This window comes from Triturus cristatus, chromosome 3_1 (assembly GCF_964204655.1).
Source record: "Triturus cristatus chromosome 3_1, aTriCri1.1, whole genome shotgun sequence".
NCBI lineage: Eukaryota > Metazoa > Chordata > Amphibia > Caudata > Salamandridae > Triturus > Triturus cristatus.
Window position 1 is genome coordinate 118634750 of NC_140583.1, and position 25131 is coordinate 118659880.

Below are 25131 nucleotides of genomic sequence, written 5' to 3' on the forward strand. Positions count from 1 at the left end.
ATTTATCCTCAAACTACGTTTAAATCAATTTTTTGAAGTAACACTCTCACCTTTTTCATAGAACAAACATATTTTTTTTTCAGGAATCCTCTCTCCAGAAACCTGAAACAAATCTTGAAAAAACTTGTTAAAGGCATCCATTCTCCCTAATCCTAAAAGAACATTTTAATTAACTTTTTGAAATACTAAAAAAAATCTTATCCTCAAACTACATTTAAATCAATTTTTTGAAGTAACACTCTCACCTTTTTCATAAAACTAACATATATTTTTTTTCAGGAATCCACTCTCCACAAACCTAAAACTAATCTTAAAAAACTTATTTCAAGCGTTCCAATCTTCCTAATACTAAACGAAAATTTTAATTAACTTGTTGAAATATTTCATTCACATTTATCCTCAAACTACGTTTAAATCAATTTTTTGAAGTAACACTCTCACCTTTTTCATAGAACAAACATATTTTTTTTTCAGGAATCCTCTCTCCAGAAACCTGAAACAAATCTTGAAAAAACTTGTTAAAGGCATCCATTCTCCCTAATCCTAAAAGAACATTTTAATTAACTTTTTGAAATACTAAAAAAAATCTTATCCTCAAACTACATTTAAATCAATTTTTTGAAGTAACACTCTCACCTTTTTCATAAAACTAACATATATTTTTTTCAGGAATCCACTCTCCAGAAACCTAAAACTAATCTTAAAAAACTTATTTCAAGCATTCCAATCTTCCTAATCCTAAACGAAAATTTTAATTAACTTGTTGAAATAATTCAATCACATTCATCCTCAAACTACGTTTAAATCAATTTTTTGAAGTAACACTCTCACCTTTTTCATAGAACAAACATATTTTTTTTTCAGGAATCCAATCTCCATAAACTTGAAACAAATCTTGAAAAAACTTGTTTAAGGCATCCATTCTCCCTAATCCTAAAAGAAAATTTTAATTAACTTCTTGAAATACTAAAATAAATCTTATCCTCAAACTACATTTAAATCAATTTTTTGAAGTAACACTCTCACCTTTTTCATAAAACTAAGATATATTTTTTTTCAGGAATCCACTCTCCAGAAACCTAAAACTAATCTTAAAAAACTTCTTTCAGGCATCCAATCTTCCTAATCCTAAACGAAAATTTTAATTAACTTGTTGAAATAATTCAATCACATTTATCCTCAAACTACTTTTAAATCAATTTTTTCAAGTAACACTCTCACCTTTTTCATAGAACTAACATATATTGTTTTTCAGGAATCCGCTCTCCAGAAACCTGAAACAAATCTTGAAAAAACTTGTTTAAGGCATCCATTCTCCCTAATCCTAAAGGAAAATTTTAATTAACTTCTTGAAATACTAAAAATAAATCTTATCCTCAAACTACTTTTAAATCAATTTTTTGAAGTAACACTCTCACCTTTTTCATAAAACTAACATAGTTTTTTTTCAGGAATCCGCTCTCCAGAAACCTGAAACAAATCTTGAAAAAACTTGTTTAAGGCATCCATTCTCCCTAATCCTAAAAGAAAATTTTAATTAACTTCTTGAAATACTAAAATAAATCTTATCCTCAAACTACATTTAAATAAATTTTTTGAAGTAACACTCTCACCTTTTTCATAAAACTAACATATATTTTTTTTCAGGAATCCACTCTCCAGAAACCTAAAACTAATCTTAAAAAACTTCTTTCAGGCATCCAATCTTCCTAATCCTAAACGAAAATTTTAATTAACTTGTTGAAATAATTCAATCACATTTATCCTCAAACTACTTTTAAATCAATTATTTCAAGTAACACTCTCACCTTTTTCATAGAACAAACATATTTTTTTTTCAGGAATCCACTCTCCAGAAACCTGAAACAAATCTTGAAAAAACTTGTTTAAGGCATCCATTCTCCCTAATCCTAATAGAAAATTTTAATTAACTTCTTGAAATACTAAAATAAATCTTATCCTCAAACTACATTTAAATCAATTTTTTGAAGTAACACTCTCACCTTTTTCATAAAACTAACATATATTTTTTTCAGGAATCCACTCTCCAGAAACCTGAAACAAATCTTGAAAAAACTTGTTTAAGGCATCCATTCTCCCTAATCCTAATAGAAAATTTTAATTAACTTCTTGAAATACTAAAATAAATCTTATCCTCAAACTACATTTAAATCAATTTTTTGAAGTAACACTCTCACCTTTTTCATAAAACTAAGATATATTTTTTTTCAGGAATCCACTCTCCAGAAACCTAAAACTAATCTTAAAAAACTTCTTTCAGGCATCCAATCTTCCTAATCCTAAACAAAAATGTTAATTAACTTGTTGAAATAATTCAATCACATTTATCCTCAAACTACTTTTAAATCAATTTTTTCAAGTAACACTCTCACCTTTTTCATAGAACAAACATATTTTTTTTTCAGGAATCCACTCTCCAGAAACCTGAAACAAATCTTGAAAAAACTTGTTTAAGGCATCCATTCTCCCTAATCCTAATAGAAAATTTTAATTAACTTCTTGAAATACTAAAATAAATCTTATCCTCAAACTACATTTAAATCAATTTTTTGAAGTAACACTCTCACCTTTTTCATAAAACTAACATATATTTTTTTTCAGGAATTCGCTCTCCAGAAACCTGAAACAAATCTTGAAAAAACTTGTTTAAGGCATCCATTCTCCCTAATCCTAAAAGAAAATTTGAATAAACTTCTTGAAATACTAAAATAAATCTTATCCTCAAACTACATTTAAATCAATTTTTTGAAGTAACACTCTCACCTTTTTCATAAAACTAAGATATATTTTTTTTCAGGAATCCACTCTCCAGAAACCTAAAACGAATCTTAAAAAACTTCTTTCAGGCATCCAATCTTCCTAATCCTAAACGAAAATTTTAATTAACTTGTTGAAATAATTCAATCACATTTATCCTCAAACTACTTTTAAATCAATTTTTTCAAGTAACACTCTCACCTTTTTCATAGAACAAACATATTTTTTTTTCAGGAATCCACTCTCCAGAAACCTGAAACAAATCTTGAAAAAACCTGTTTAAGGCATCCATTCTCCCTAATCCTAATAGAACATTTTAATTAACTTCTTGAAATACTAAAATAAATCTTATCCTCAAACTACATTTAAATCAATTTTTTGAAGTAACACTCTCACCTTTTTCATAAAACTAACATATATTTTTTTCAGGAATCCGCTGTCCAGAAACCTGAAACAAATCTTGAAAAAACTTGTTTAAGGCATCCATTCTCCCTAATCCTAAAAGAAAATTTGAATTAACTTCTTGAAATACTAAAATAAATCTTATCCTCAAACTACATTTAAATCAATTTTTTGAAGTAACACTCTCACCTTTTTCATAAAACTAAGATATATTTTTTTCCAGGAATCCACTCTCCAGAAACCTAAAACTAATCTTAAAAAACTTCTTTCAGGCATCCAATCTTCCTAATCCTAAACAAAAATTTTAATTAACTTGTTGAAATAATTCAATCACATTTATCCTCAAACTACATTTAAATCAATTTGTTGAAGTAACACTCTCACCTTTTTCATAGAACAAACATATTTTTTTTTCAGGAATCCACTCTCCAGAAACCTGAAACAAATCTTGAAAAAACTTGTTTAAGGCATCCATTCTCCCTAATCCTAAAAGAAAATTTTAATTAACTTCTTGAAATACTAAAATAAATCTTATCCTCAAACTACATTTAAATCAATTTTTTGAAGTAACACTCTCACCTTTTTCATAAAACTAACATATATTTTTTTTCAGGAATCCGCTCTCCAGAAACCTGAAACAAATCTTGAAAAAACTTGTTTAAGGCATCCATTCTCCCTAATCCTAAAAGAAAATTTTAATTAACTTCTTGAAATACTAAAAATAAATCTTATCCTCAAACTACTTTTAAATCAATTTTTTGAAGTAACACTCTCACCTTTTTCATAAAACTAACATATAGTTTTTTTTCAGGAATCCGCTCTCCAGAAACCTGAAACAAATCTTGAAAAAACTTGTTTAAGGCATCCATTCTCCCTAATCCTAAAAGAAAATGTTAATTAACTGCTTGAAATACTAAAAAAAATCTTATCCTCAAACTACATTTAAATCAATTTTTTGAAGTAACACTCTCACCTTTTTCATAAAACTAACATATATTTTTTTTCAGGAATCCACTCTCCACAAACCTAAAACTAATCTTAAAAAACGTATTTCAAGCATTCCAATCTTCCTAATACTAAACGAAAATTTTAATTAACTTGTTGAAATATTTCAATCACATTTATCCTCAAACTAAGTTTAAATCAATTTTTTGAAGTAACACTCTCACCTTTTTCATAGAACAAACATATTTTTTTTTCAGGAATCCTCTCTCCAGAAACCTGAAACAAATCTTGAAAAAACTTGTTAAAGGCATCCATTCTCCCTAATCCTAAAAGAACATTTTAATTAACTTTTTGAAATACTAAAAAAAATCTTATCCTCAAACTACATTTAAATCAATTTTTTGAAGTAACACTCTCACCTTTTTCATAAAACTAACATATATTTTTTTCAGGAATCCACTCTCCAGAAACCTAAAACTAATCTTAAAAAACTTATTTCAAGCATTCCAATCTTCCTAATCCTAAACGAAAATTTTAATTAACTTGTTGAAATAATTCAATCACATTTATCCTCAAACTACGTTTAAATCAATTTTTTGAAGTAACACTCTCACCTTTTTCATAGAACAAACATATTTTTTTTTCAGGAATCCACTCTCCATAAACTTGAAACAAATCTTGAAAAAACTTGTTTAAGGCATCCATTCTCCCTAATCCTAAAAGAAAATTTTAATTAACTTCTTGAAATACTAAAAAAAATCTTATCCTCAAACTACATTTAAATCAATTTTTTGAAGTAACACTCTCACCTTTTTCATAAAACTAAGATATATTTTTTTTCAGGAATCCACTCTCCAGAAACCTAAAACTAATCTTAAAAAACTTCTTTCAGGCATCCAATCTTCCTAATCCTAAACGAAAATTTTAATTAACTTATTGAAATAATTCAATCACATTTATCCTTAAACTACTTATAAATCAATTTTTTGAAGTAACACTCACATTTTCATAAAACTAACATATATTTTTTTCAGGAATCCGCTCTCCAGAAACCTGAAACAAATCTTGAAAAAACTTGTTTAAGGCATCCATTCTCCCTAATCCTAAAAGAAAATTTGAATTAACTTCTTGAAATACTAAAATAAATCTTATCCTCAAACTACATTTAAATCAATTTTTTGAAGTAACACTCTCACCTTTTTCATAAAACTAAGATATATTTTTTTTCAGGAATCCACTCTCCAGAAACCTAAAACTAATCTTAAAAAACTTCTTTCAGGCATCCAATCTTCCTAATCCTAAACGAAAATTTTAATTAACTTGTTGAAATAATTCAATCACATTTATCCTCAAACTACTTTTAAATCAATTTTTTCAAGTAACACTCTCACCTTTTTCTTAGAACAAACATATTTTTTTTTCAGGAATCCACTCTCCAGAAACCTGAAACAAATCTTGAAAAAACCTGTTTAAGGCATCCATTCTCCCTAATCCTAATAGAACATTTTAATTAACTTCTTGAAATACTAAAATAAATCTTATCCTCAAACTACATTTAAATCAATTTTTTGAAGTAACACTCTCACCTTTTTCATAAAACTAAGATATATTTTTTTCCAGGAATCCACTCTCCAGAAACCTAAAACTAATCTTAAAAAGCTTCTTTCAGGCATCCAATCTTCCTAATCCTAAACGAAAATTTTAATTAACTTGTTGAAATAATTCAATCACATTTATCCTCAAACTACATTTAAATCAATTTTTTCAAGTAACACTCTCACCTTTTTCATAGAACAAACATATTTTTTTTTCAGGAATCCACTCTCCAGAAACCTGAAACAAATCTTGAAAAAACTTGTTTAAGGCATCCATTCTCCCTAATCCTAAAAGAAAATTTTAATTAACTTCTTGAAATACTAAAATAAATCTTATCCTCAAACTACATTTAAATCAATTTTTTGAAGTAACACTCTCACCTTCTTCATAAAACTAACATATATTTTTTTTCAGGAATCCGCTCTCCAGAAACCTGAAACAAATCTTGAAAAAACTTGTTTAAGGCATCCATTCTCCCTAATCCTAAAAGAAAATTTTAATTAACTTCTTGAAATACTAAAAATAAATCTTATCCTCAAACTACTTTTAAATCAATTTTTTGAAGTAACACTCTCACCTTTTTCATAAAACTAACATAGTTTTTTTTCAGGAATCCGCTCTCCAGAAACCTGAAACAAATCTTGAAAAAACTTGTTTAAGGCATCCATTCTCCCTAATCCTAAAAGAAAATTTTAATTAACTTCTTGAAATACTAAAATAAATCTTATCCTCAAACTACTTTTAAATCAATTTTTTGAAGTAACACTCTCACCTTTTTCATAAAACTAACATATATTTTTTTCAGGAATCCACTCTCCAGAAACCTAAAACTAATCTTAAAAAACTTCTTTCAGGCACCCAATCTTCCTAATCCTAAACGAAAATTTTAATTAACTTGGTGAAATTATTCAATCACATTTATCCTCAAACTACTTTTAAATCAATTTTTTCAAGTAACACTCTCACCTTTTTCATAGAACAAACATATTTTTTTTTCAGGAATCCACTCTCCAGAAACCTGAAACAAATCTTGAAAAAATTGTTTAAGGCATCCATTCTCCCTAATCCTAATAGAACATTTTAATTAACTTCTTGAAATACTAAAATAAATCTTATCCTCAAACTACATTTAAATCAATTTTTTGAAGTAACACTCTCACCTTTTTCATAAAACTAACATATATTTTTTTCAGGAATCCGCTCTCCAGAAACCTGAAACAAATCTTGAAAAAACTTGTTTAAGGCATCCATTCTCCCTAATCCTAAAAGAAAATTTGAATTAACTTCTTGAAATACTAAAATAAATCTTATCCTCAAACTACATTTAAATCAATTTTTTGAAGTAACACTCTCACCTTTTTCATAAAACTAAGATATATTTTTTTCCAGGAATCCACTCTCCAGAAACCTAAAACTAATCTTAAAAAACTTCTTTCAGGCATCCAATCTTCCTAATCCTAAACGAAAATTTTAATTAACTTGTTGAAATAATTCAATCACATTTATTCTCAAACTACATTTAAATCAATTTGTTGAAGTAACACTCTCACCTTTTTCATAGAACAAACATATTTATTTTTCAGGAATCCACTCTCCAGAAACCTGAAACAAATCTTGAAAAAACTTGTTTAAGGCATCCATTCTCCCTAATCCTAAAAGAAAATTTTAATTAACTTCTTGAAATACTAAAATAAATCTTATCCTCAAACTACATTTAAATCAATTTTTTGAAGTAACACTCTCACCTTTTTCATAAAACTAACATATTTTTTTTCAGGAATCCGCTCTCCAGAAACCTGAAACAAATCTTGAAAAAACTTGTTTAAGGCATCCATTCTCCCTAATCCTAAAAGAAAATTTTAATTAACTTCTTGAAATACTAAAAATAAATCTTATCCTCAAACTACTTTTAAATCAATTTTTTGAAGTAACACTCTCACCTTTTTCATAAAACTAACATATAGTTTTTTTTCAGGAATCCGCTCTCCAGAAACCTGAAACAAATCTTGAAAAAACTTGTTTAAGGCATCCATTCTCCCTAATCCTAAAAGAAAATTTTAATTAACTTCTTGAAATACTAAAATAAATCTTATCCTCAAACTACATTTAAATCAATTTTTTGAAGTAACACTCTCACCTTTTTCATAAAACTAACATATATTTTTTTTCAGGAATCCACTCTCCAGAAACCTAAAACTAATCTTAAAAAACTTCTTTCAGGCATCCAATCTTCCTAATCCTAAACGAAAATTTTAATTAACTTGTTGAAATTATTCAATCACATTTATCCTCAAACTACTTTTAAATCAATTTTTTCAAGTAACACTCTCACCTTTTTCATAGAACACATATATTTTTTTTTCAGGAATCCACTCTCCAGAAACCTGAAACAAATCTTGAAAAAACTTGTTTAAGGCATCCATTCTCCCTAATCCTAAAAGAAAATGTTAATTAACTGCTTGAAATACTAAAAAAAATCTTATCCTCAAACTACATTTAAATCAATTTTTTGAAGTAACACTCTCACCTTTTTCATAAAACTAACATATATTTTTTTTCAGGAATCCACTCTCCACAAACCTAAAACTAATCTTAAAAAACTTATTTCAAGCATTCCAATCTTCCTAATACTAAACGAAAATTTTAATTAACTTGTTGAAATATTTCAATCACATTTATCCTCAAACTACGTTTAAATCAATTTTTTGAAGTAACACTCTCACCTTTTTCATAGAACAAACATATTTTTTTTTCAGGAATCCTCTCTCCAGAAACCTGAAACAAATCTTGAAAAAACTTGTTAAAGGCATCCATTCTCCCTAATCCTAAAAGAACATTTTAATTAACTTTTTGAAATACTAAAAAAAATCTTATCCTCAAACTACATTTAAATCAATTTTTTGAAGTAACACTCTCACCTTTTTCATAAAACTAACATATATTTTTTTCAGGAATCCACTCTCCAGAAACCTAAAACTAATCTTAAAAAACCTATTTCAAGCATTCCAATCTTCCTAATCCTAAACGAAAATTTTAATTAACTTGTTGAAATAATTCAATCACATTTATCCTCAAACTACGTTTAAATCAATTTTTTGAAGTAACACTCTCACCTTTTTCATAGAACAAACATATTTTTTTTTCAGGAATCCACTCTCCAGAAACCTGAAACAAATCTTGAAAAAACCTGTTTAAGGCATCCATTCTCCCTAATCCTAATAGAACATTTTAATTAACTTCTTGAAATACTAAAATAAATCTTATCCTCAAACTACATTTAAATCAATTTTTTGAAGTAACACTCTCACCTTTTTCATAAAACTAAGATATATTTTTTTCCAGGAATCCACTTTCCAGAAACCTAAAACTAATCTTAAAAAGCTTCTTTCAGGCATCCAATCTTCCTAATCCTAAACGAAAATTTTAATTAACTTGTTGAAATAATTCAATCACATTTATCCTCAAACTACATTTAAATCAATTTTTTCAAGTAACACTCTCACCTTTTTCATAGAACAAACATATTTTTTTTTCAGGAATCCACTCTCCAGAAACCTGAAACAAATCTTGAAAAAACTTGTTTAAGGCATCCATTCTCCCTAATCCTAAAAGAAAATTTTAATTAACTTCTTGAAATACTAAAATAAATCTTATCCTCAAACTACATTTAAATCATTTTTTTGAAGTAACACTCTCACCTTCTTCATAAAACTAACATATATTTTTTTTCAGGAATCCGCTCTCCAGAAACCTGAAACAAATCTTGAAAAAACTTGTTTAAGGCATCCATTCTCCCTAATCCTAAAAGAAAATTTTAATTAACTTCTTGAAATACTAAAAATAAATCTTATCCTCAAACTACTTTTAAATCAATTTTTTGAAGTAACACTCTCACCTTTTTCATAAAACTAACATAGTTTTTTTTCAGGAATCCGCTCTCCAGAAACCTGAAACAAATCTTGAAAAAACTTGTTTAAGGCATCCATTCTCCCTAATCCTAAAAGAAAATTTTAATTAACTTCTTGAAATACTAAAATAAATCTTATCCTCAAACTACATTTAAATCAATTTTTTGAAGTAACACTCTCACCTTTTTCATAAAACTAACATATATTTTTTTCAGGAATCCACTCTCCAGAAACCTAAAACTAATCTTAAAAAACTTATTTCAAGCATTCCAATCTTCCTAATCCTAAACGAAAATTTTAATTAACTTGTTGAAATAATTCAATCACATTTATCCTCAAACTACGTTTAAATCAATTTTTTGAAGTAACACTCTCACCTTTTTCTTAGAACAAACATATTTTTTTTTCAGGAATCCACTCTCCATAAACTTGAAACAAATCTTGAAAAAACTTGTTTAAGGCATCCATTCTCCCTAATCCTAAAAGAAAATTTTAATTAACTTCTTGAAATACTAAAATAAATCTTATCCTCAAACTACATTTAAATCAATTTTTTGAAGTAACACTCTCACCTTTTTCATAAAACTAAGATATATTTTTTTTCAGGAATCCACTCTCCAGAAACCTAAAACTAATCTTAAAAAACTTCTTTCAGGCATCCAATCTTCCTAATCCTAAACGAAAATTTTAATTAACTTGTTGAAATAATTCAATCACATTTATCCTCAAACTACTTTTAAATCAATTTTTTCAAGTAACACTCTCACCTTTTTCATAGAACAAACATATTTTTTTTTCAGGAATCCACTCTCCAGAAACCTGAAACAAATCTTGAAAAAACTTGTTTAAGGCATCCATTCTCCCTAATCCTAATAGAAAATTTTAATTAACTTCTTGAAATACTAAAATAAATCTTATCCTCAAACTACATTTAAATCAATTTTTTGAAGTAACACTCACCTTTTTCATAAAACTAACATATATTTTTTTTCAGGAATCCGCTCTCCAGAAACCTGAAACAAATCTTGAAAAAACTTGTTTAAGGCATCCATTCTCCCTAATCCTAAAAGAAAATTTGAATTAACTTCTTGAAATACTAAAATAAATCTTATCCTCAAACTACATTTAAATCAATTTTTTGAAGTAACACTCTCACCTTTTTCATAAAACTAAGATATATTTTTTTTCAGGAATCCACTCTCCAGAAACCTAAAACGAATCTTAAAAAACTTCTTTCAGGCATCCAATCTTCCTAATCCTAAACGAAAATTTTAATTAACTTGTTGAAATAAATCAATCACATTTATCCTCAAACTACTTTTAAATCAATTTTTTCAAGTAACAATCTCACCTTTTTCATAGAACAAACATATTTTTTTTTCAGGAATCCACTCTCCAGAAACCTGAAACAAATCTTGAAAAAACTTGTTTCAGGCATCCATTCTCCCTAATCCTAAAAGAAAATTTTAATTAACTTCTTGAAATACTAAAATAAATCTTATCCTCAAACTACATTTAAATCAATTTTTTGAAGTAACACTCTCACCTTTTTCATAAAACTAACATATATTTTTTTTCAGGAATCCGCTCTCCAGAAACCTGAAACAAATCTTGAAAAAACTTGTTTAAGGCATCCATTCTCCCTAATCCTAAAAGAAAATTTGAATTAACTTCTTGAAATACTAAAAATAAATCTTATCCTCAAACTACTTTTAAATCAATTTTTTGAAGTAACACTCTCACCTTTTTCATAAAACTAAGATATATTTTTTTTCAGGAATCCACTCTCCAGAAACCTAAAACTAATCTTAAAAAACTTCTTTCAGGCATCCAATCTTCCTAATCCTAAACGAAAATTTTAATTAACTTGTTGAAATAATTCAATCACATTTATCCTCAAACTACTTTTAAATCAATTTTTTCAAGTAACACTCTCACCTTTTTCATAGAACAAACATATTTTTTTTCAGGAATCCACTCTCCAGAAACCTGAAACAAATCTTGAAAAAACTTGTTTCAGGCATCCATTCTCCCTAATCCTAAAAGAAAATTTTAATTAACTTCTTGAAATACTAAAAATAAATCTTATCCTCAAACTACTTTTAAATCAATTTTTTGAAGTAACACTCTCACCTTTTTCATAAAACTAACATATAGTTTTTTTTCAGGAATCCGCTCTCCAGAAACCTGAAACAAATCTTGAAAAAACTTGTTTAAGGCATCCATTCTCCCTAATCCTAAAAGAACATTTTAATTAACTTCTTGAAATACTAAAATAAATCTTATCCTCAAATTACATTTAAAACAATTTTTTGAAGTAACACTCTCACCTTTTTCATAAAACTAACATATATTTTTTTTCAGGAATCCGCTCTCCAGAAACCTGAAACAAATCTTGAAAAAACTTGTTTAAGGCATCCATTCTCCCTAATCCTAAAAGAAAATTTTAATTAACTTCTTGAAATACTAAAAATAAATCTTATCCTCAAACTACTTTTAAATCAATTTTTTGAAGTAACACTCTCACCTTTTTCATAAAACTAACATATATTTTTTTCAGGAATCCGCTCTCCAGAAACCTGAAACAAATCTTGAAAAAACTTGTTTAAGGCATCCATTCTCCCTAATCCTAAAAGAAAATTTGAATTAACTTCTTGAAATACTAAAATAAATCTTATCCTCAAACTACATTTAAATCAATTTTTTGAAGTAACACTCTCACCTTTTTCATAAAACTAAGATATATTTTTTTCCAGGAATCCACTCTCCAGAAACCTAAAACTAATCTTAAAAAACTTCTTTCAGGCATCCAATCTTCCTAATCCTAAACGAAAATTTTAATTAACTTGTTGAAATAATTCAATCACATTTATCCTCAAACTACATTTAAATCAATTTGTTGAAGTAACACTCTCACCTTTTTCATAGAACAAACATATTTTTTTTTCAGGAATCCACTCTCCAGAAACCTGAAACAAATCTTGAAAAAACTTGTTTAAGGCATCCATTCTCCCTAATCCTAAAAGAAAATTTTAATTAACTTCTTGAAATACTAAAATAAATCTTATCCTCAAACTACATTTAAATCAATTTTTTGAAGTAACACTCTCACCTTTTTCATAAAACTAACATATATTTTTTTTCAGGAATCCGCTCTCCAGAAACCTGAAACAAATCTTGAAAAAACTTGTTTAAGGCATCCATTCACCCTAATCCTAAAAGAAAATTTTAATTAACTTCTTGAAATACTAAAATAAATCTTATCCTCAAACTACATTTAAATCAATTTTTTGAAGTAACACTCTCACCTTTTTCATAAAACTAACATATATTTTTTTTCAGGAATCCACTCTCCAGAAACCTAAAACTAATCTTAAAAAACTTCTTTCAGGCATCCAATCTTCCTAATCCTAAACGAAAATTTTAATTAACTTGTTGAAATTATTCAATCACATTTATCCTCAAACTACTTTTAAATCAATTTTTTCAAGTAACACTCTCACCTTTTTCATAGAACAAACATATTTTTTTTTCAGGAATCCACTCTCCAGAAACCTGAAACAAATCTTGAAAAAACTTGTTTAAGGCATCCATTCTCCCTAATCCTAAAAGAAAATGTTAATTAACTGCTTGAAATACTAAAAAAAATCTTATCCTCAAACTACATTTAAATCAATTTTTTGAAGTAACACTCTCACCTTTTTCATAAAACTAACATATATTTTTTTTCAGGAATCCACTCTCCACAAACCTAAAACTAATCTTAAAAAACTTATTTCAAGCATTCCAATCTTCCTAATACTAAACGAACATTTTAATTAACTTGTTGAAATATTTCAATCACATTTATCCTCAAACTACGTTTAAATCAATTTTTTGAAGTAACACTCTCACCTTTTTCATAGAACAAACATATTTTTTTTTCAGGAATCCTCTCTCCAGAAACCTGAAACAAATCTTGAAAAAACTTGTTAAAGGCATCCATTCTCCCTAATCCTAAAAGAACATTTTAATTAACTTTTTGAAATACTAAAAAAAATCTTATCCTCAAACTACATTTAAATCAATTTTTTGAAGTAACACTCTCACCTTTTTCATAAAACTAACATATATTTTTTTCAGGAATCCACTCTCCACAAACCTAAAACTAATCTTAAAAAACTTATTTCAAGCATTCCAATCTTCCTAATCCTAAACGAAAATTTTAATTAACTTGTTGAAATAATTCAATCACATTTATCCTCAAACTACGTTTAAATCAATTTTTTGAAGTAACACTCTCACCTTTTTCATAGAACAACCATATTTTTTTTTCAGGAATCCACTCTCCATAAACTTGAAACAAATCTTGAAAAAACTTGTTTAAGGCATCCATTCTCCCTAATCCTAAAAGAAAATTTTAATTAACTTCTTGAAATACTAAAATAAATCTTATCCTCAAACTACATTTAAATCAATTTTTTGAAGTAACACTCTCACCTTTTTCATAAAACTAAGATATATTTTTTTTCAGGAATCCACTCTCCAGAAACCTAAAACTAATCTTAAAAAACTTCTTTCAGGCATCCAATCTTCCTAATCCTAAACGAAAATTTTAATTAACTTGTTGAAATAATTCAATCCCATTTATCCTCAAACTACTTTTAAATCAATTTTTTCAAGTAACACTCTCACCTTTTTCATAGAACAAACATATTTTTTTTTCAGGAATCCACTCTCCAGAAACCTGAAACAAATCTTGAAAAAACTTGTTTAAGGCATCCATTCTCCCTAATCCTAATAGAAAATTTTAATTAACTTCTTGAAATACTAAAATAAATCTTATCCTCAAACTACATTTAAATCAATTTTTTGAAGTAACACTCTCACCTTTTTCATAAAACTAACATATATTTTTTTTCAGGAATCCGCTCTCCAGAAACCTGAAACAAATCTTGAAAAAACTTGTTTAAGGCATCCATTCTCCCTAATCCTAAAAGAAAATTTGAATTAACTTCTTGAAATACTAAAATAAATCTTATCCTCAAACTACATTTAAATCAATTTTTTGAAGTAACACTCTCACCTTTTTCATAAAACTAAGCTATATTTGTTTTCAGGAATCCACTCTCCAGAAACCTAAAACTAATCTTAAAAAACTTCTTTCAGGCATCCAATCTTCCTAATCCTAAACGAAAATTTTAATTAACTTGTTGAAATAATTCAATCACATTTATCCTCAAACTACTTTTAAATCAATTTTTTCAAGTAACACTCTCACCTTTTTCATAGAACAAACATATTTTTTTTTCAGGAATCCACTCTCCAGAAACCTGAAACAAATCTTGAAAAAACCTGTTTAAGGCATCCATTCTCCCTAATCCTAATAGAACATTTTAATTAACTTCTTGAAATACTAAAATAAATCTTATCCTCAAACTACATTTAAATCAATTTTTTGAAGTAACACTCTCACCTTTTTCATAAAACTAAGATATATTTTTTTTCAGGAATCCACTCTCCAGAAACCTAAAACTAATCTTAAAAAACTTCTTTCAGGCATCCAATCTTCCTAATCCTAAACGAAAATTTTAATTAACTTGTTGAAATAATTCAATCACATTTATCCTCAAACTACTTTTAAATCAATTTTTTCAAGTAACACTCTCACCTTTTTCATAGAACAAACATATTTTTTTTTCAGGAATCCACTCTCCAGAAACCTGAAACAAATCTTGAAAAAACTTGTTTAAGGCATCCATTCTCCCCAATCCTAATAGAAAATTTTAATTAACTTCTTGAAATACTAAAATAAATCTTATCCTCAAACTACATTTAAATCAATTTTTTGAAGTAACACTCTCACCTTTTTCATAAAACTAACATATATTTTTTTCAGGAATCCACTCTCCAGAAACCTGAAACAAATCTTGAAAAAACTTGTTTAAGGCATCCATTCTCCCTAATCCTAATAGAAAATTTTAATTAACTTCTTGAAATACTAAAATAAATCTTATCCTCAAACTACATTTAAATCAATTTTTTGAAGTAACACTCTCACCTTTTTCATAAAACTAACATATTTTTTTTCAGGAATCCGCTCTCCAGAAACCTGAAACAAATCTTGAAAAAACTTGTTTAAGGCATCCATTCTCCCTAATCCTAAAAGAAAATTTGAATTAACTTCTTGAAATACTAAAATAAATCTTATCCTCAAACTACATTTAAATCAATTTTTTGAAGTAACACTCTCACCTTTTTCATAAAACTAAGATATATTTTTTTTCAGGAATCCACTCTCCAGAAACCTAAAACTAATCTTAAAAAACTTCTTTCAGGCATCCAATCTTCCTAATCCTAAACGAAAATTTTAATTAACTTGTTGAAATAATTCAATCACATTTATCCTCAAACTACTTTTAAATCAATTTTTTAAAGTAACACTCTCACCTTTTTCATAGAACAAACATATTTTTTTTTCAGGAATCCACTCTCCAGAAACCTGAAACAAATCTTGAAAAAACCTGTTTAAGGCATCCATTCTCCCTAATCCTAATAGAACATTTTAATTAACTTCTTGAAATACTAAAATAAATCTTATCCTCAAACTACATTTAAATCAATTTTTTGAAGTAACACTCTCACCTTTTTCATAAAACTAACATATATTTTTTTCAGGAATCCGCTCTCCAGAAACCTGAAACAAATCTTGAAAAAACTTGTTTAAGGCATCCATTCTCCCTAATCCTAAAAGAAAATTTTAATTAACTTGTTGAAATAATACAATAAACCTTATCCTCAAACTGCATTTCAATTAATTTTTTCAAGTAACACTCTCACCTTTTTCATAAAACTAACATATATTTTTTTTCAGGAATCCACTCTCCACAAACCTAAAACTAATCTTAAAAAACTTATTTCAAGCATTCCAATCTTCCTAATACTAAACGAAAATTTTAATTAACTTGTTGAAATATTTCAATCACATTTATCCTCAAACTACGTTTAAATCAATTTTTTGAAGTAACACTCTCACCTTTTTCATAGAACAAACATATTTTTTTTTCAGGAATCCTCTCTCCAGAAACCTGAAACAAATCTTGAAAAAACTTGTTAAAGGCATCCATTCTCCCTAATCCTAAAAGAACATTTTAATTAACTTTTTGAAATACTAAAAAAAATCTTATCCTCAAACTACATTTAAATCAATTTTTTGAAGTAACACTCTCACCTTTTTCATAAAACTAACATATATTTTTTTTCAGGAATCCACTCTCCACAAACCTAAAACTAATCTTAAAAAACTTATTTCAAGCATTCCAATCTTCCTAATACTAAACGAAAATTTTAATTAACTTGTTGAAATATTTCAATCACATTTATCCTCAAACTACGTTTAAATCAATTTTTTGAAGTAACACTCTCACCTTTTTCATAGAACAAACATATTTTTTTTTCAGGAATCCTCTCTCCAGAAACCTGAAACAAATCTTGAAAAAACTTGTTAAAGGCATCCATTCTCCCTAATCCTAAAAGAACATTTTAATTAACTTTTTGAAATACTAAAAAAAATCTTATCCTCAAACTACATTTAAATCAATTTTTTGAAGTAACACTCTCACCTTTTTCATAAAACTAACATATATTTTTTTCAGGAATCCACTCTCCAGAAACCTAAAACTAATCTTAAAAAACTTATTTCAAGCATTCCAATCTTCCTAATCCTAAACGAAAATTTTAATTAACTTGTTGAAATAATTCAATCACATTTATCCTCAAACTACGTTTAAATCAATTTTTTGAAGTAACACTCTCACCTTTTTCATAGAACAAACATATTTTTTTTTCAGGAATCCACTCTCCATAAACTTGAAACAAATCTTGAAAAACTTGTTTAAGGCATCCATTCTCCCTAATCCTAAAAGAAAATTTTAATTAACTTCTTGAAATACTAAAATAAATCTTATCCTCAAACTACATTTAAATCAATTTTTTGAAGTAACACTCTCACCTTTTTCATAAAACTAACATATATTTTTTTTCAGGAATCCGCTCTCCAGAAACCTGAAACAAATCTTGAAAAAACTTGTTTAAGGCATCCATTCTCCCTAATCCTAAAAGAAAATTTGAATTAACTTCTTGAAATACTAAAATAAATCTTATCCTCAAACTACATTTAAATCAATTTTTTGAAGTAACACTCTCACCTTTTTCATAAAACTAAGATATATTTTTTTTCAGGAATCCACTCTCCAGAAACCTAAAACTAATCTTAAAAAATTCTTTCAGGCATCCAATCTTCCTAATCCTAAACGAAAATTTTAATTAACTTGTTGAAATAATTCAATCACATTTATCCTCAAACTACTTTTAAATCAATTTTTTCAAGTAACACTCTCACCTTTTTCATAGAACAAACATATTTTTTTTTCAGGAATCCACTCTCCAGAAACCTGAAACAAATCTTGAAAAAACCTGTTTAAGGCATCCATTCTCCCTAATCCTAATAGAACATTTTAATTAACTTCTTGAAATACTAAAATAAATCTTATCCTCAAACTACATTTAAATCAATTTTTTGAAGTAACACTCTCACCTTTTTCATAAAACTAAGATATATTTTTTTTCAGGAATCCACTCTCCAGAAACCTAAAACTAATCTTAAAAAACTTCTTTCAAGCATCCAATCTTCCTAATCCTAAACGAAAATTTTAATTAACTTGTTGAAATAATTCAATCACATTTATCCTCAAACTACTTTTAAATCAATTTTTTCAAGTAACACTCTCACCTTTTTCATAGAACAAACATATTTTTTTTTCAGGAATCCACTCTCCAGAAACCTGAAACAAATCTTGAAAAAACTTGTTTAAGGCATCCATTCTCCCCAATCCTAATAGAAAATTTTAATTAACTTCTTGAAATACTAAAATAAATCTTATCCTCAAACTACATTAAAATCAATTTTTTGAAGTAACACTCTCACCTTTTTCATAAAACTAACATATTTTTTTTTCAGGAATCCACTCTCCAGAAACCTGAAACAAATCTTGAAAAAACTTGTTTAAGGCATCCATTCTCCCTAATCCTAATAGAAAATTTTAATTAACTTCTTGAAATACTAAAATAAATCTTATCCTCAAACTACATTTAAATCAATTTTTTGAAGTAACACTCTCACCTTTTTCATCAAACTAACATATATTTTTTTTCAGGAATCCGCTCTCCAGAAACCTGAAACAAATCTTGAAAAAACTTGTTTAAGGCATCCATTCTCCCTAATCCTAAAAGAAAATTTGAATTAAGTTCTTGAAATACTAAAATAAATCTTATCCTCAAACTACATTTAAATCAATTTTTTGAAGTAACACTCTCACCTTTTTCATAAAACTAAGATATATTTTTTTTCAGGAATCCACTCTCCAGAAACCTAAAACTAATCTTAAAAAACTTATTTCAGGCATCCAATCTTCCTAATCCTAAACGAAAATTTTAATTAACTTGTTGAAATAATTCAATCACATTTATCCTCAAACTACATTTAAATCAATTTGTTGAAGTAACACTCTCACCTTTTTCATAGAACAAACATATTTTTTATTCAGGAATCCACTCTCCAGAAACCTGAAACAAATCTTGAAAAAACTTGTTTAAGGCATCCATTCTCCCTAATTCTAAAAGAAAATTTTAATTAACTTCTTGAAATACTAAAATAAATCTTATCCTCAAACTACATTTAAATACATTTTTTGAAGTAACACTCTCACCTTTTTCATAAAACTAACACATATTTTTTTTCAGGAATCCGCTCTCCAGAAACCTGAAACAAATCTTGAAAAAACTTGTTTAAGGCATCCATTCTCCCTAATCCTAAAAGAAAATTTTAATTAACTTCTTGAAATACTAAAAATAAATCTTATCCTCAAACTACTTTTAAATCAATTTTTTGAAGTAACACTCTCACCTTTTTCATAAAACTAACATATAGTTTTTTTTCAGGAATCCGCTCTCCAGAAACCTGAAACAAATCTTGAAAAAACGTGTTTAAGGCATCCATTCTCCCTAATCCTAAAAGAAAATTTTAATTAACTTCTTGAAATACTAAAATAAATCTTATCCTCAAACTACATTTAAATCAATTTTTTGAAGTAACACTCTCACCTTTTTCATAAAACTAACATATATTTTTTTTCAGGAATCCACTCTCCAGAAACCTAAAACTAATCTTAAAAAACTTCTTTCAGGCATCCAATCTTCCTAATCCTAAACGAAAATTTTAATTAACTTGTTGAAATTATTCAATCACATTTATCCTCAAACTACTTTTAAATCAATTTTTTCAAGTAACACTCTCACCTTTTTCATAGAACAAACATATTTTTTTTTCTGGAATCCACTCTCCAGAAACCTGAAACAAATCTTGAAAAAACTTGTTTAAGGCGTCCATTCTCCCTAATCCTAAAAGAAAATGTTAATTAACTGCTTGAAATACTAAAAAAAATCTTATCCTCAAACTACATTTAAATCAATTTTTTGAAGTAACACTCTCACCTTTTTCATAAAACTAACATATATTTTTTTTCAGGAATCCACTCTCCACAAACCTAAAACTAATCTTAAAAAACTTCTTTCAGGCATCCAATCTTCCTAATCCTAAACGAAAATTTTAATTAACTTGTTGAAATAATTCAATCACATTTATACTCAAACTACTTTTAAATCAATTTTTTCAAGTAACACTCTCACCTTTTTCTTAGAACAAACATATTTTTTTTTCAGGAATCCACTCTCCAGAAACCTGAAACAAATCTTGAAAAAACCTGTTTAAGGCATCCATTCTCCCTAATCCTAATAGAACATTTTAATTAACTTCTTGAAATACTAAAATAAATCTTATCCTCAAACTACATTTAAATCAATTTTTTGAAGTAACACTCTCACCTTTTTCATAAAACTAAGATATATTTTTTTCCAGGAATCCACTCTCCAGAAACCTAAAACTAATCTTAAAAAGCTTCTTTCAGGCATCCAATCTTCCTAATCCTAAACGAAAATTTTAATTAACTTGTTGAAATAATTCAATCACATTTATCCTCAAACTACATTTAAATCAATTTTTTCAAGTAACACTCTCACCTTTTTCATAGAACAAACATATTTTTTTTTCAGGAATCCACTCTCCAGAAACCTGAAACAAATCTTGAAAAAACTTGTTTAAGGCATCCATTCTCCCTAATCCTAAAAGAAAATTTTAATTAACTTCTTGAAATACTAAAATAAATCTTATCCTCAAACTACATTTAAATCAATTTTTTGAAGTAACACTCTCACCTTCTTCATAAAACTAACATATATTTTTTTTCAGGAATCCGCTCTCCAGAAACCTGAAACAAATCTTGAAAAAACTTGTTTAAGGCATCCATTCTCCCTAATCCTAAAAGAAAATTTTAATTAACTTCTTGAAATACTAAAAATAAATCTTATCCTCAAACTACTTTTAAATCAATTTTTTGAAGTAACACTCTCACCTTTTTCATAAAACTAACATAGTTTTTTTTCAGGAATCCGCTCTCCAGAAACCTGAAACAAATCTTGAAAAAACTTGTTTAAGGCATCCATTCTCCCTAATCCTAAAAGAAAATTTTAATTAACTTCTTGAAATACTAAAATAAATCTTATCCTCAAACTACTTTTAAATCAATTTTTTGAAGTAACACTCTCACCTTTTTCATAAAACTAACATATATTTTTTTCAGGAATCCACTCTCCAGAAACCTAAAACTAATCTTAAAAAACTTCTTTCAGGCACCCAATCTTCCTAATCCTAAACGAAAATTTTAATTAACTTGGTGAAATTATTCAATCACATTTATCCTCAAACTACTTTTAAATCAATTTTTTCAAGTAACACTCTCACCTTTTTCATAGAACAAACATATTTTTTTTTCAGGAATCCACTCTCCAGAAACCTGAAACAAATCTTGAAAAAATTGTTTAAGGCATCCATTCTCCCTAATCCTAATAGAACATTTTAATTAACTTCTTGAAATACTAAAATAAATCTTATCCTCAAACTACATTTAAATCAATTTTTTGAAGTAACACTCTCACCTTTTTCATAAAACTAACATATATTTTTTTCAGGAATCCGCTCTCCAGAAACCTGAAACAAATCTTGAAAAAACTTGTTTAAGGCATCCATTCTCCCTAATCCTAAAAGAAAATTTGAATTAACTTCTTGAAATACTAAAATAAATCTTATCCTCAAACTACATTTAAATCAATTTTTTGAAGTAACACTCTCACCTTTTTCATAAAACTAAGATATATTTTTTTCCAGGAATCCACTCTCCAGAAACCTAAAACTAATCTTAAAAAACTTCTTTCAGGCATCCAATCTTCCTAATCCTAAACGAAAATTTTAATTAACTTGTTGAAATAATTCAATCACATTTATTCTCAAACTACATTTAAATCAATTTGTTGAAGTAACACTCTCACCTTTTTCATAGAACAAACATATTTATTTTTCAGGAATCCACTCTCCAGAAACCTGAAACAAATCTTGAAAAAACTTGTTTAAGGCATCCATTCTCCCTAATCCTAAAAGAAAATTTTAATTAACTTCTTGAAATACTAAAATAAATCTTATCCTCAAACTACATTTAAATCAATTTTTTGAAGTAACACTCTCACCTTTTTCATAAAACTAACATATTTTTTTTCAGGAATCCGCTCTCCAGAAACCTGAAACAAATCTTGAAAAAACTTGTTTAAGGCATCCATTCTCCCTAATCCTAAAAGAAAATTTTAATTAACTTCTTGAAATACTAAAAATAAATCTTATCCTCAAACTACTTTTAAATCAATTTTTTGAAGTAACACTCTCACCTTTTTCATAAAACTAACATATAGTTTTTTTTCAGGAATCCGCTCTCCAGAAACCTGAAACAAATCTTGAAAAAACTTGTTTAAGGCATCCATTCTCCCTAATCCTAAAAGAAAATTTTAATTAACTTCTTGAAATACTAAAATAAATCTTATCCTCAAACTACATTTAAATCAATTTTTTGAAGTAACACTCTCACCTTTTTCATAAAACTAACATATATTTTTTTTCAGGAATCCACTCTCCAGAAACCTAAAACTAATCTTAAAAAACTTCTTTCAGGCATCCAATCTTCCTAATCCTAAACGAAAATTTTAATTAACTTGTTGAAATTATTCAATCACATTTATCCTCAAACTACTTTTAAATCAATTTTTTCAAGTAACACTCTCACCTTTTTCATAGAACACATATATTTTTTTTTCAGGAATCCACTCTCCAGAAACCTGAAACAAATCTTGAAAAAACTTGTTTAAGGCATCCATTCTCCCTAATCCTAAAAGAAAATGTTAATTAACTGCTTGAAATACTAAAAAAAATCTTATCCTCAAACTACATTTAAATCAATTTTTTGAAGTAACACTCTCACCTTTTTCATAAAACTAACATATATTTTTTTTCAGGAATCCACTCTCCACAAACCTAAAACTAATCTTAAAAAACTTATTTCAAGCATTCCAATCTTCCTAATACTAAACGAAAATTTTAATTAACTTGTTGAAATATTTCAATCACATTTATCCTCAAACTACGTTTAAATCAATTTTTTGAAGTAACACTCTCACCTTTTTCATAGAACAAACATATTTTTTTTTCAGGAATCCTCTCTCCAGAAACCTGAAACAAATCTTGAAAAAACTTGTTAAAGGCATCCATTCTCCCTAATCCTAAAAGAACATTTTAATTAACTTTTTGAAATACTAAAAAAAATCTTATCCTCAAACTACATTTAAATCAATTTTTTGAAGTAACACTCTCACCTTTTTCATAAAACTAACATATATTTTTTTCAGGAATCCACTCTCCAGAAACCTAAAACTAATCTTAAAAAACCTATTTCAAGCATTCCAATCTTCCTAATCCTAAACGAAAATTTTAATTAACTTGTTGAAATAATTCAATCACATTTATCCTCAAACTACGTTTAAATCAATTTTTTGAAGTAACACTCTCACCTTTTTCATAGAACAAACATATTTTTTTTTCAGGAATCCACTCTCCAGAAACCTGAAACAAATCTTGAAAAAACCTGTTTAAGGCATCCATTCTCCCTAATCCTAATAGAACATTTTAATTAACTTCTTGAAATACTAAAATAAATCTTATCCTCAAACTACATTTAAATCAATTTTTTGAAGTAACACTCTCACCTTTTTCATAAAACTAAGATATATTTTTTTCCAGGAATCCACTTTCCAGAAACCTAAAACTAATCTTAAAAAGCTTCTTTCAGGCATCCAATCTTCCTAATCCTAAACGAAAATTTTAATTAACTTGTTGAAATAATTCAATCACATTTATCCTCAAACTACATTTAAATCAATTTTTTCAAGTAACACTCTCACCTTTTTCATAGAACAAACATATTTTTTTTTCAGGAATCCACTCTCCAGAAACCTGAAACAAATCTTGTAAAAACTTGTTTAAGGCATCCATTCTCCCTAATCCTAAAAGAAAATTTTAATTAACTTCTTGAAATACTAAAATAAATCTTATCCTCAAACTACATTTAAATCATTTTTTTGAAGTAACACTCTCACCTTCTTCATAAAACTAACATATATTTTTTTTCAGGAATCCGCTCTCCAGAAACCTGAAACAAATCTTGAAAAAACTTGTTTAAGGCATCCATTCTCCCTAATCCTAAAAGAAAATTTTAATTAACTTCTTGAAATACTAAAAATAAATCTTATCCTCAAACTACTTTTAAATCAATTTTTTGAAGTAACACTCTCACCTTTTTCATAAAACTAACATAGTTTTTTTTCAGGAATCCGCTCTCCAGAAACCTGAAACAAATCTTGAAAAAACTTGTTTAAGGCATCCATTCTCCCTAATCCTAAAAGAAAATTTTAATTAACTTCTTGAAATACTAAAATAAATCTTATCCTCAAACTACATTTAAATCAATTTTTTGAAGTAACACTCTCACCTTTTTCATAAAACTAACATATATTTTTTTCAGGAATCCACTCTCCAGAAACCTAAAACTAATCTTAAAAAACTTATTTCAAGCATTCCAATCTTCCTAATCCTAAACGAAAATTTTAATTAACTTGTTGAAATAATTCAATCACATTTATCCTCAAACTACGTTTAAATCAATTTTTTGAAGTAACACTCTCACCTTTTTCTTAGAACAAACATATTTTTTTTTCAGGAATCCACTCTCCATAAACTTGAAACAAATCTTGAAAAAACTTGTTTAAGGCATCCATTCTCCCTAATCCTAAAAGAAAATTTTAATTAACTTCTTGAAATACTAAAATAAATCTTATCCTCAAACTACATTTAAATCAATTTTTTGAAGTAACACTCTCACCTTTTTCATAAAACTAAGATATATTTTTTTTCAGGAATCCCCTCTCCAGAAACCTAAAACTAATCTTAAAAAACTTCTTTCAGGCATCCAAT